Source organism: Oncorhynchus mykiss, chromosome 16 (genome assembly GCF_057628025.1).
Source record: "Oncorhynchus mykiss isolate SJ-2025 chromosome 16, ASM5762802v1, whole genome shotgun sequence".
NCBI classification, from domain to species: domain Eukaryota; kingdom Metazoa; phylum Chordata; class Actinopteri; order Salmoniformes; family Salmonidae; genus Oncorhynchus; species Oncorhynchus mykiss.
The window spans coordinates 9,030,724-9,041,254 of NC_143037.1; the positions used below are offsets into that span (position 1 = coordinate 9,030,724).

The following is a 10,531-nucleotide window of genomic DNA, read 5'->3' on the forward strand; positions in this document are numbered from 1 at the left end:
TATATAATATATATAGGCTTAAGGCCAAAACAATCAGAAGACACAGCGGTAGAATAAATTCAACCACACATTTGTTTCATTATAAAACCGGAGAGCAACATCTGTCTGGTGAAATCCACAAAACGGATCGAACGTAACAGAGAGTTACATGATTGAAAGCATGGGCAAGCAAGGTTCTTCAAAAAATTATTGAACTTTTTTTTTTAAACCTTTATTTAATTAACTAGGCAAATCAGTTTTTTTATTTTTATTGCAGCTAAACCTTTTACTTAACCTTAACTTAATTCTCCTAACCTGCCCTGTTAATTATCCCGTACAATCAAATTGTATTGGTCACATACATATGGTTAGCAGATGTCAGGCCTGTAATTAGGGTTGCAAAATTCCCAGATAAAAAAATGAATTCTGTTTTCTAGGGGTTTCAGGAATCTTCCGAATGTGATTTCTGGAAAACTTGGAAAGTGTATCAAGATTTTGCAACCCTACTTCAAGTTAAAAAAAATATTTGCCACATGCATCGAATACAAGAGATGTGGACCTTACAGTGAAATGCTTACTTACATACCTGCAAGTCACATTATGCAGGCTTGCAAAGTGATGTGTTATTCCTATTGGAATCCAGCCAGGATATACAACAGTTGGAAATTCTATTCACCTGCAACCTGCATTCATAATGACTGCCACGGTTCAGAACAGTGTGAGGAGACTACCTAATCCATTTCAACTAGAATAACCATTTCAGTAAGGGTGCAAAAAAACTAAATGATTAGTTTAGACATGTTTTATTGATCTTTGTGCAGCATAAGATTAATCAATAAATCACTTGATGTTCTGGCAAAAACACAGATTTTAAAAACAATTCACAAAAATGGACATGCAGTAGAGCATGCATAATGTTGTTGATTTGACTTCTCATTTAGTTTGGAGTCCGTTTAAGTAATAATTACTTTTCATTGAACTTACTAAGTATTTGAGTTAAAAATGCAGATGGTCTTACAGTGTTAAAACAACACCAAAATACTGTGTTATGGAATAAAACTAAAAAGTGTAGCAGCATCATCTCTAATAGTTTTAAAGTCTGAATAACCCATGGTGTTAGGGAACCAACGCTCTAGGAGTGTTAGTTTGTCAACACTTTGAACAGTGTTAGTTTAATAACGCTATTCTGATGGGTCACATATACACTTTCAGTGTTACATTTAACACTGTAGATGTAAAAATGTTGATCTGAATAATGCTATCTAGGGTTAAAGTTATGGTTAGGTTTTATGACTTTGTTGTTGTGCCAGCTAGTGACCACTCTGCAGAGCTGCCTCCACATACATGAGTCCAAATAAATGTCAACCCTACGAGCTACGGTAGGTACTGTGATGTCTGAAATATACATTATTGGTGTAGATAATAATTAAATACAAGACAACAAGCTCTATATGATAGAAGTATCATTATAACGACTGGTTATTTCCAAAGGTGTATTTGTACATAAATCAATAACGATATTCATAACAAAATTCCCATTTAGAATATTACATCAATTATACAAACCAAGCTTAGTGGTAAATCACTGCTTGTGAGTTTTACAGAATAATACAACACATCACATGACACAGTGCCTTCAGAAAGTATTCACACCCCTTGACTTTGTCCACATTTTGTTGTGTTAAAGCCTGAATTGAAAATAGATTCAGCTGAGATGTTTGGGTCACTGGTCCACACACAATAGCCCATAATGTCAAAGTGGAATTAGGTTTTTCAAAGGTTTTACAAATAATGAAAAAAATAAACATCTTAAATGTCTTGAGTAAAAAAGTGTTCAACCCCTTTGTTATGACAAGTCTAAATAAGTTCATGAGTAAACATTTGCTTAACAAATCACATAATAAATTGCATGGACTCACTCTGTGTGCAATAATAGTGTTTTAACATGATTTTTTAATGACTACCTCATCTCTGTACCCCACACATACAATTATCTGTAAGGTCTCTCGGACGAGCAGGGAATTTCAAACACAGATTCAAGCACAAAGACCAGGGAGGTTTTCCAAATGCCTTGTAAAGGGAACCTATTGGTAGATGGGTAAAACAAAAAGCAGACATTGAATAGTCCTTTGAGCTTGGTGGAGTTACTAACTTGACTTTGGGTGGTGTATCAATACATCCTGCCACTACAAAGATACAGGTGTCCTTCCTAACTCAGTTGTCAGACAGGAAGGAAGCCGCTCATGAAATTCACCATGAGGCCAATGGTGACTTTAAAACAGTTACAGAGTTTAATGGCTGTGATAGGAGAACACTGAGGATGGATCAAACACATTGTAGTTACTCCACAACACTAACCTTGACTAGTTTGGTGGGGTGGCAGGTAGCCTAGTGGTTAGAGTGTTGTGCCATTAACCAATAGGTTCCTGGATTGAATCCCTGAGCTGACAACGTAAACACCTGTTGTTCTGCACCTGGACAAGGCAGTTAACCCACTGTTCCCCGGTAGACTGTCATTGTAAATAAGAATTTGTTCATCACTGACCTGTCTAGTTAAATAAAGGTAAATAAATAATAATAATTGACTGAGTGAAAAGGAAGCCTGTACAGAATAAAAATATTCCAAAACATGCATCATGTTTGAAACAAGGCGCTATTGTAGTACTGCAAAAAACATGGCAAAGTAATTCAGTTTTTGTCCTGAATACAAAGTGTTCTTTTTTATGCAAATCCAAATCCAATACACTAGACGCTGGGAGATGAATTCACCTTTCAACTGGACAATAACCCATGGCCAAATCTACACTAGAGTTGCCAAGAAGACAGTCAATCTATGGCAAGATCTGAAAATGGTTCTCTAGCTATGATCAACAGCCAATTTGGTAGAGCTTGAAGAATTTAGAAAAGAATAATGGGGAAATGTTGCACAATCCAGATGTGGAAATCTCTTAGAGACGTACACAGACAGATTCACAGCTGTAATCAATGCAAAAGAGCTTCCACAAAGTATTTATTGACTTAGGAGTTTGACTACTTGTGTAAATTAGATTTTTCTGTCCCCACAAGGATAGTAGAACCAACACACACAGCTCCTCCAGATCGAAAGTTATGCAGGCTTCTGGTTTAGGGCCTCTCTGGTAGCTTTGCCATTGTTTCTCAAGGAACTATTAAGTCTTAAGATGCGAAACAGTAGAACACCCAGAACAGTGATGATACTGACGATAGGTGACCTGACGATCCCAGAAACGCTTGTTTTTCATTTCTCACTGAGAAAATAAAGAGAGGTTAGCACTCAGAATACTCACAAATGTTGCAGTATCAAGCCCCATATGGAATATATACACTGAGTGTACAACACATTCGGAACACCTTCTGAATATTGAGTTGCACCCCCCTTTGCCCTGAAAACTGCCTCAATTCATCGGGGCATGGATCCTACAAGGTGTCGAAAGCATTCCACAGGGATAATGGCACATCTTGACTACAATGTTTCCCACAGTTGTGTCAAGTTGGCTGGATGTCCTTTGCGTGGTGGACCATTCTTGATACACACAGGAAACTTTTGAGCGTGAAAAACCCAGCAGCGTTGCAGTTCTTGACACACTCAAACCGGTGCTCCTGGCGCCTGCTACCATACCTCATTGAAATGCACTTAAATCTTGTCTTGCCCATTCACCCTCTGAATGGTACACATACACAAGACATGTCTCATTTATATCAATGCTAAATAAATTAAATCCTTCTTTAACCTGTCTCCTCCCCTTCATCATCACTGATTGAAGTGGATTTAACAAGTGACATCAACAAGGGATCATAGCTTTCACCTGGATTCACCTGGTCAGTCTATGTCATGGAAAGAGCAGGTGTTCCTAATGTTTTGTTAACTCAGTGTATATGAATACTGTATTATCACATTTCATTTGAATTACTGGACCTTTTCCTGGTCATATCACATGAACCCATTTAACCTGTGTAACACTGGTCACTGTATATTAGCATTGCACTCACATGTAACTTACATGAAACAGTCAATGTGCCATGTCCGTTGCCACAGTCTGTGTTAATGGTAAAAGTGTAGTTTCCCTCATCAGCGTTGGTAACATTTTTGATCTCACAAAAGTAGGTGTTGGTTGTTATCGTAGTGTTACAATCTTTTGTACAATCACAATTTCGTATTGGAGTTTTTGATTTATCCTTCCAGAAATACTGTTCAGTTTTACATCCCGTCTCACTGTTACCTACATCACCCTTCTTATTCTGATATGCATAACTGTAATCCACTCTACATGTCAGGTTGTGGTTCTGTCCTGCTACAACCGATTGATTTTCACACGTGACATCAACCCCTGGAAAAACAAACAAGGACATGAATTAATCAACAAGCAACATAGTATCGGATGTCAATGAATGAAAGGATATCAATGGGTAATATTGGGTATCAAACTATATCAAGGAATGAACATGCAACAGAATATCATAGCATTGTTCCAGTACATTTTACATGATGATAAACGTGTTCATATACTGTACATACAATGACAAACGTGTTCATATACTGTACATACAAACGTTTACATTCACATTCATATGTACATTATCATTCAGTGGTGTCCTGAAATGATTAACACCCTTCATAAAGATCAGCAATAATGACTGTACACTCCTAGAAGTAGAGCTGCCTGGAAGAACCTTTTGGTTTGCCACACCAGCGGAACCTCTGCAGCTCCTTGAGTAACCCCCCTGAAAAGGACTGGAAACTTTTGTTAATGTAAGGGGTTAAAATGTGAACCTTTTTATTAACATATTGTAGAGGTGACAGACTGTCAGATTAGAGGCATGTGGCTTTTAGCTAGTTCTTTATTTTATTTATTACCTGTTAGCGTAAATGTCATTCTGGTTCATCATTTTCATAATATTGAGTGTTTATGGATATTAGAGCAGTGGTACTGGGTTACCTTCAGACAAGTGTTGTAAGTCTTGTGGGCATACTAGAGTAAACAATTATCATTGTTGACTTATTTCACATTTTATTGTTTTACTAATTATATTAAATATATGTTTTACACATAATACCTCACAATGACAAAGTGAATGCATTTTATTAGACATTTCAGTAAATGTATTGAACATTATATACATAAATATTGAATTTACATTAGTATGAGTCAATAATAGAAGCCTCGTTGGCAGTGATTACAGCCGTGTGTCTCAGATGTAGAGCACGTGGTCTAACAGGGACAGAATCAAGAGTTATGCAGTTACTTCCCTTGCTGTTTACAGAAGTGTCAGCAGCAATACAGGACTCATTCCTTATGGTGGCTGGGATAGAAGCCATTTCGGTTTTGGATAGTCTGTGTGAAATGCAGTGAAAACTAACAAGTAATGTAAGTATAGTTTGGATAGTCTGTGTGAAATGCCAGGGGAAGGGATTCTAAAAGGTAACAAGTTAAAGCTGTTAAGATCAAACTCGCAAACTCAGAAAGAAAAAAATGGGGTTTTCAATTTCGTGGGACACTTTATTCCATCTCATTCTGAAGAGCCTTACAGAATTGACAAAGTCTACCACAGTGCCATCCGTTTTGTCACCAAAGCCCCATATACTACCTACATCTGCAACCTGTATGCTCTCGTTGGTTGGTCCTCGCTACATATTCATCGCCAAACACACTGGCTCCAGGTCATCTATAAGTCTTTGCTAGGCAAAGCTCCGCTTTATCTCAGCTCACTGGTCACCATAGCAACACCCACACGTAGCACGTGCTCCAGCAGGTATATTTCACTGGTCATCCCCAAAGCCAACACCTCCTTTGGCCGCCTTTCCTTCTAGTTCTCTGCTGCCAATGACTGGAACAAATTGCAAAAATAATTGAAGTTGGAGACTTAATTAATAACTTAATTTTAGAATAAGGTTGGAAAGTAACAAAATGTGGAATGGGGTCTGAATACTTTCCGACTGCACTGTAGCTTAGTAGAACCCCCCCCCCCCCCCCTCTTGTTTAATGCACAAAAATGTAAGAGGGTAATTCTACCCAATGCAAACGCTGAGTGTTGGAGTGTGCCCCTGGCTAGCAGTAAAACAATATATAATACAAAATCTTGTCGTCTAGATTGCTTAAATAAGGAATGTGAAATTATTTTATGTCTTTTTTTCTCTCAACATGGCAGGGTTCTTAATTATTGACACCAATGAAGATTCTTATTAATAAAGTATTGAAAGGTTTAGTATTTGGTCCCATATTCCTAGCATGCAATTTGACTTTTCAAACTTGTTGGATGCATTTGTTGTTTGTTTGGGTTGTGTTTCAGTTATTTTCTGCTCAATAGAAATTATTGGTAAATATGTATTGTGTCATTTTGGAGTCATTTTTATTATATATAAGAACAGCATATGTTTCTAAACACTTCTACAATAATGTTTTGCTACCACGACGATGAATACTCCTGATTGAATTGTGAATAATGATGAGAGGGTCAAAGATCTTACCCCCAAGACATGCTAACCCCTCACCAATAGAATAACAGGGGAGGTATGTCTTGGGGCTATGATCTTTGAACCTATAACTTTCTCACTCATAACAACCATAATAATGTATAAAGTGTTGAGTTTATTTTTATTTTTACAGGGACAGTGCACATTAATCAACGTTTCAGTAAAAGTGCCGGTTTTAGCCAGCCGGCTAATTTTCAACTGCAGTCCCTGGGCAGGTTATTAAAAACAATTACAATATAGACAATAGCAGCATAGAACAAGCAAGACATAGCAACATAGGACAAGCAAGACATAGCAACATAGGACAAGCAAGACATAGCAACATAGGACAAGCAAGACATAGCAACATAGGACAAGCAAGACATAGCAACATAGGACAAGCAAGACATAGCAACATAGGACAAGCAAGACATAGCAACATAGGACAAGCAAGACATAGCAACATAGGACAAGCAAGACATAGCAACATAGGACAAGCAAGACATAGCAACATAGGACAAGCAAGACATAGCAACATAGGACAAGCAAGACATAGCAACATAGGACAAGCAAGACATAGCAACATAGGACAAGCAAGACATAGCAACATAGGACAAGCAAAACATAGCAACATAGGACAAGCAAGACATAGCAACATAGGACAAGCAAGACATAGCAACATAGGACAAGCAAGACATAGCAACATAGGACAAGCAAGACATAGCAACATAGGACAAGCAAGACATAGCAACATAGGACAAGCAAGACATAGCAACATAGGACAAGCAAGACATAGCAACATAGGACAAGCAAAACATAGCAACATAGGACAAGAAAGACATAGCAACATAGGACAAGCAAGACATCGCAACATAGGACAAGAAAGACATAGCAACATAGGACAAGCAAGACATAGCAACATAGGACAAGCAAGACATAGCAACATAGGACAAGCAAGACATAGCAACATAGGACAAGCAAGACATAGCAACATAGGACAAGCAAGACATAGCAACATAGGACAAGCAAGACATAGCAACATAGGACAAGCAAGACATAGCAACATAGGACAAGCAAGACATAGCAACATAGGACAAGCAAGACATAGCAACATAGGACAAGCAAGACATAGCAACATAGGACAAGCAAGACATAGCAACATAGGACAAGCAAGACATAGCAACATAGGACAAGCAAGACATAGCAACATAGGACAAGCAAGACGTAGCAACATAGGACAAGCAAAACATAGCAACATAGGACAAGCAAGACATAGCAACATAGGACAAGCAAGACATAGCAACATAGGACAAGCAAGACATAGCATACAGACAGAGCAACATAAAACAAAAAGCAGCAAGACAAAATTCATAAAAGCAACAAAGTGTTTCCACACCTCACAAGCTACAGACAACAGACAACATGGAAAGCGGCAACACACAGCTAGGGACCATGTTCACAAATCTGATTGACCTTTAGCCATGTCTTCAAGCATTTTGTGAAAGTGTGATATGTGGTGCAGTTATGTGTGTCTGATGGCAGTGTATTCCAGACATGGGAAGCTCTCACAGAGAATGCAGATTTACTAAAGGTGCTTTTCCTTAGGGGAACTATACAGTCACCTCTCATGGCAGACCTTGTGGATCTGCTGCCATATGTCTGGGTTTTCTGTTTAACAAAAATAATGAGTGGAGGGGGAGCCAGGCCATTAAGGATCTTGAATACAAGACATGCGTCGGTGTATTGCACAAGATTTTCCCAACTCAAGAGCTCATGCTTTCTAAGAATGTGACAATGATGATGGCTATTGGGCTTCCTATCAAGCACTTTGAGAGCCTGTTTGTATACAGACTGAATAGGTTTTAATGTTGTACAGCAAGCTTGGGCCCAACTGGTCAAGCAGTATGTTAAGTGGGGGAGTATCATAGTTTCGAAGTACAGTTTTGCTACCTCTGTAGTCAAACAATTTCGTATAAATCGGAAATTAGCTAGGTTGAATTTGGTTATTTGAATTACTTTTTTCACATGCTTTTTAAAAGAGAGGTTGGAATCAAGTATGATGCCAAGGTACTTAAAATCGGAGACCACCTGGAGCTTCTCCCCTGACACAGACATCTGGCTCAGTAGCATCTGTTGCCCTCTTTGTGAAGAACATGCAAACAGTTTTTTTTACATTGAGATGCAAACACGAGTCACTGAGCCACTTTGCAACCTGGACCATTACAGTAGTGAGTTCTTGTGCAGCTTGTTGTTTGCTCTTTGCATGCACATATATCACTGTATCATCTGCATACATTTGAACTTCAGACCCAGTACAGACAGAAGGCAGTTCATTAATGTACAGGCTGAACAGGAGGGGCCCCAGTATTGACCCTTGGGCACGCCCACATCACAGCTACGAGTGGGCGACAGCTCATTGCTCACTCTGACACACTGAGTTCTGCCTTCAAGGTATGATTTCATCCATCTCAAGGCATCAGGGGAAAAGTTGAACTTGGACAATTTTGTGATGAGAATCTCATGGTTAACAGTATCAAAAGCCTTCCTTAGGTCCAGAAACAGTGTGCAGTTTACCTTGTTTTTCTGACTGGACATTAGAAGTGAGCAAACCGAGACTCAGAAACAGCAGAAGCATTTTGCCATGTGTCCTAAAGCACAAAGAACAAAAACCACAAAACATGAATAGCTTATACATTAACCTACATTAACCTACATCAGATTGGACATAGACTGTATGCTTCAAGCAGTAGTTCTATGTCTTGAAGGACTGGAATTAACCACAGCCCTGATCTGTAGTCGTGGCAACTGTGGAGCTGTAGTGATATTTAATTAAGAACAGGTCAGGAGAAATTCTGGGTGAATCTGAAGTTCCACTCAAGCAGTTTTTAAAATGACTTTTCCTCATGAAAGACCATATCCAAAGTATAAATACAGTAGTGTATACACACTTAAGCTTTAGAATAGACATTGAGAAAAATAGAGCTTTTTAGACTTATCTACAAAAGTCAATGAGTTAAAAAATACTTTGGCATTGTAAAATGGGTATGAGAGGTTCTGAATTGCAACCTGGGGCTCCCCCCGCACCAAAACTTCTCCACCCTGCATGCAATCTGCAAAGCCTGAACTTTTCCACATTTATGCATTTTCCTCTCTCCACAGCCTTAGTAGGCCTACCAAAGAAACACCCAGAGTTCAACTGAATTAACCTTCTAACACAGACTGTCATTAGCGCTGAGGAAAACAAAAGAACCTTCTGAGATTGAGACCCTGAGAGTAATCATGAGATGTCCATGACCAGCAAATCCTCACTCACTCACTCACTCACTCACTCACACACTCACTCACTCACTCACTCCCTCACGCGTGTTTTAAGGGCAGGCTGGAAGGCTGGCAGGCACACGCACACAATAATCTAAGTAGGTACGGATACTGTACTTACAAGCTTACAGCCTCTGATTGTTCTGCCGTCAAATAAAGTTGTATTGTGCAGTGTCCCAGAAAATAACTGTGGGAGAAGAGATTCGGTGGAGACAATCTCTACCCTACCTGAAGACTGTTGAGAAGGCATGCAACACGTTCTCTCTCTCTCCATCTCTCTCTCTTTCTCTTCCTCTTTCTCTTCTCTCTCTCTGACATATCCCAGACAGTCCTAATATGGGAGCTGAGGGAGGACAAAGCTACAGTCATTTCACTTTCACCAAGGGTTTTTTTCTTAGACAGGAAAGAACCCCAGACTAAAGTGGAGTTTCCAGACTACACTACTAAAATGCTATGTTTACATCACTTTACTTTTGTCAGAGCAGAGGTGTATGATTTGATGTGGATGATTTTCCATACATTTTCTCAATTCTAGGATCTAGATTCTATAGCATTCGAGAGAGAGAGAGATAATCCCCGTCTAATTTCAGAATGAATTCAAATCACACTGATTTCAGTCTGAATTCTATTAATGCTCAACATGTGACAATGACACCATAGGTACACGTTGAAATAAAAAGCATTCTGCAATTGGTACCTCTGTTATTGGCCTTGCAAATTATTGAAATCTAACCAATATTTCTTGAAGAGTATAACATATAGATG

The 10,531-nt window shown here is 38.8% G+C and overlaps 1 long non-coding RNA gene across 2 annotated transcripts; it reads right to left on the bottom strand.

Annotated features, from left to right (window-relative positions):
- Positions 1 to 766: 766 nt before the first annotated feature.
- LOC149976534 (uncharacterized) lies at positions 767 to 10,078 on the bottom strand. Of its 2 annotated transcripts, none has more exons than XR_016487112.1 (4): positions 9,888 to 10,078; positions 9,023 to 9,096; positions 3,999 to 4,325; positions 767 to 3,245 (listed from the first exon to the last, which is right to left on the bottom strand). It is a non-coding gene; the product is annotated as an uncharacterized LOC149976534 (long non-coding RNA). The 2 variants fall into 2 exon arrangements; XR_016487113.1 differs by having other exon boundaries at positions 3,988 to 4,325; positions 9,888 to 10,056.
- Positions 10,079 to 10,531: the final 453 nt, after the last annotated feature.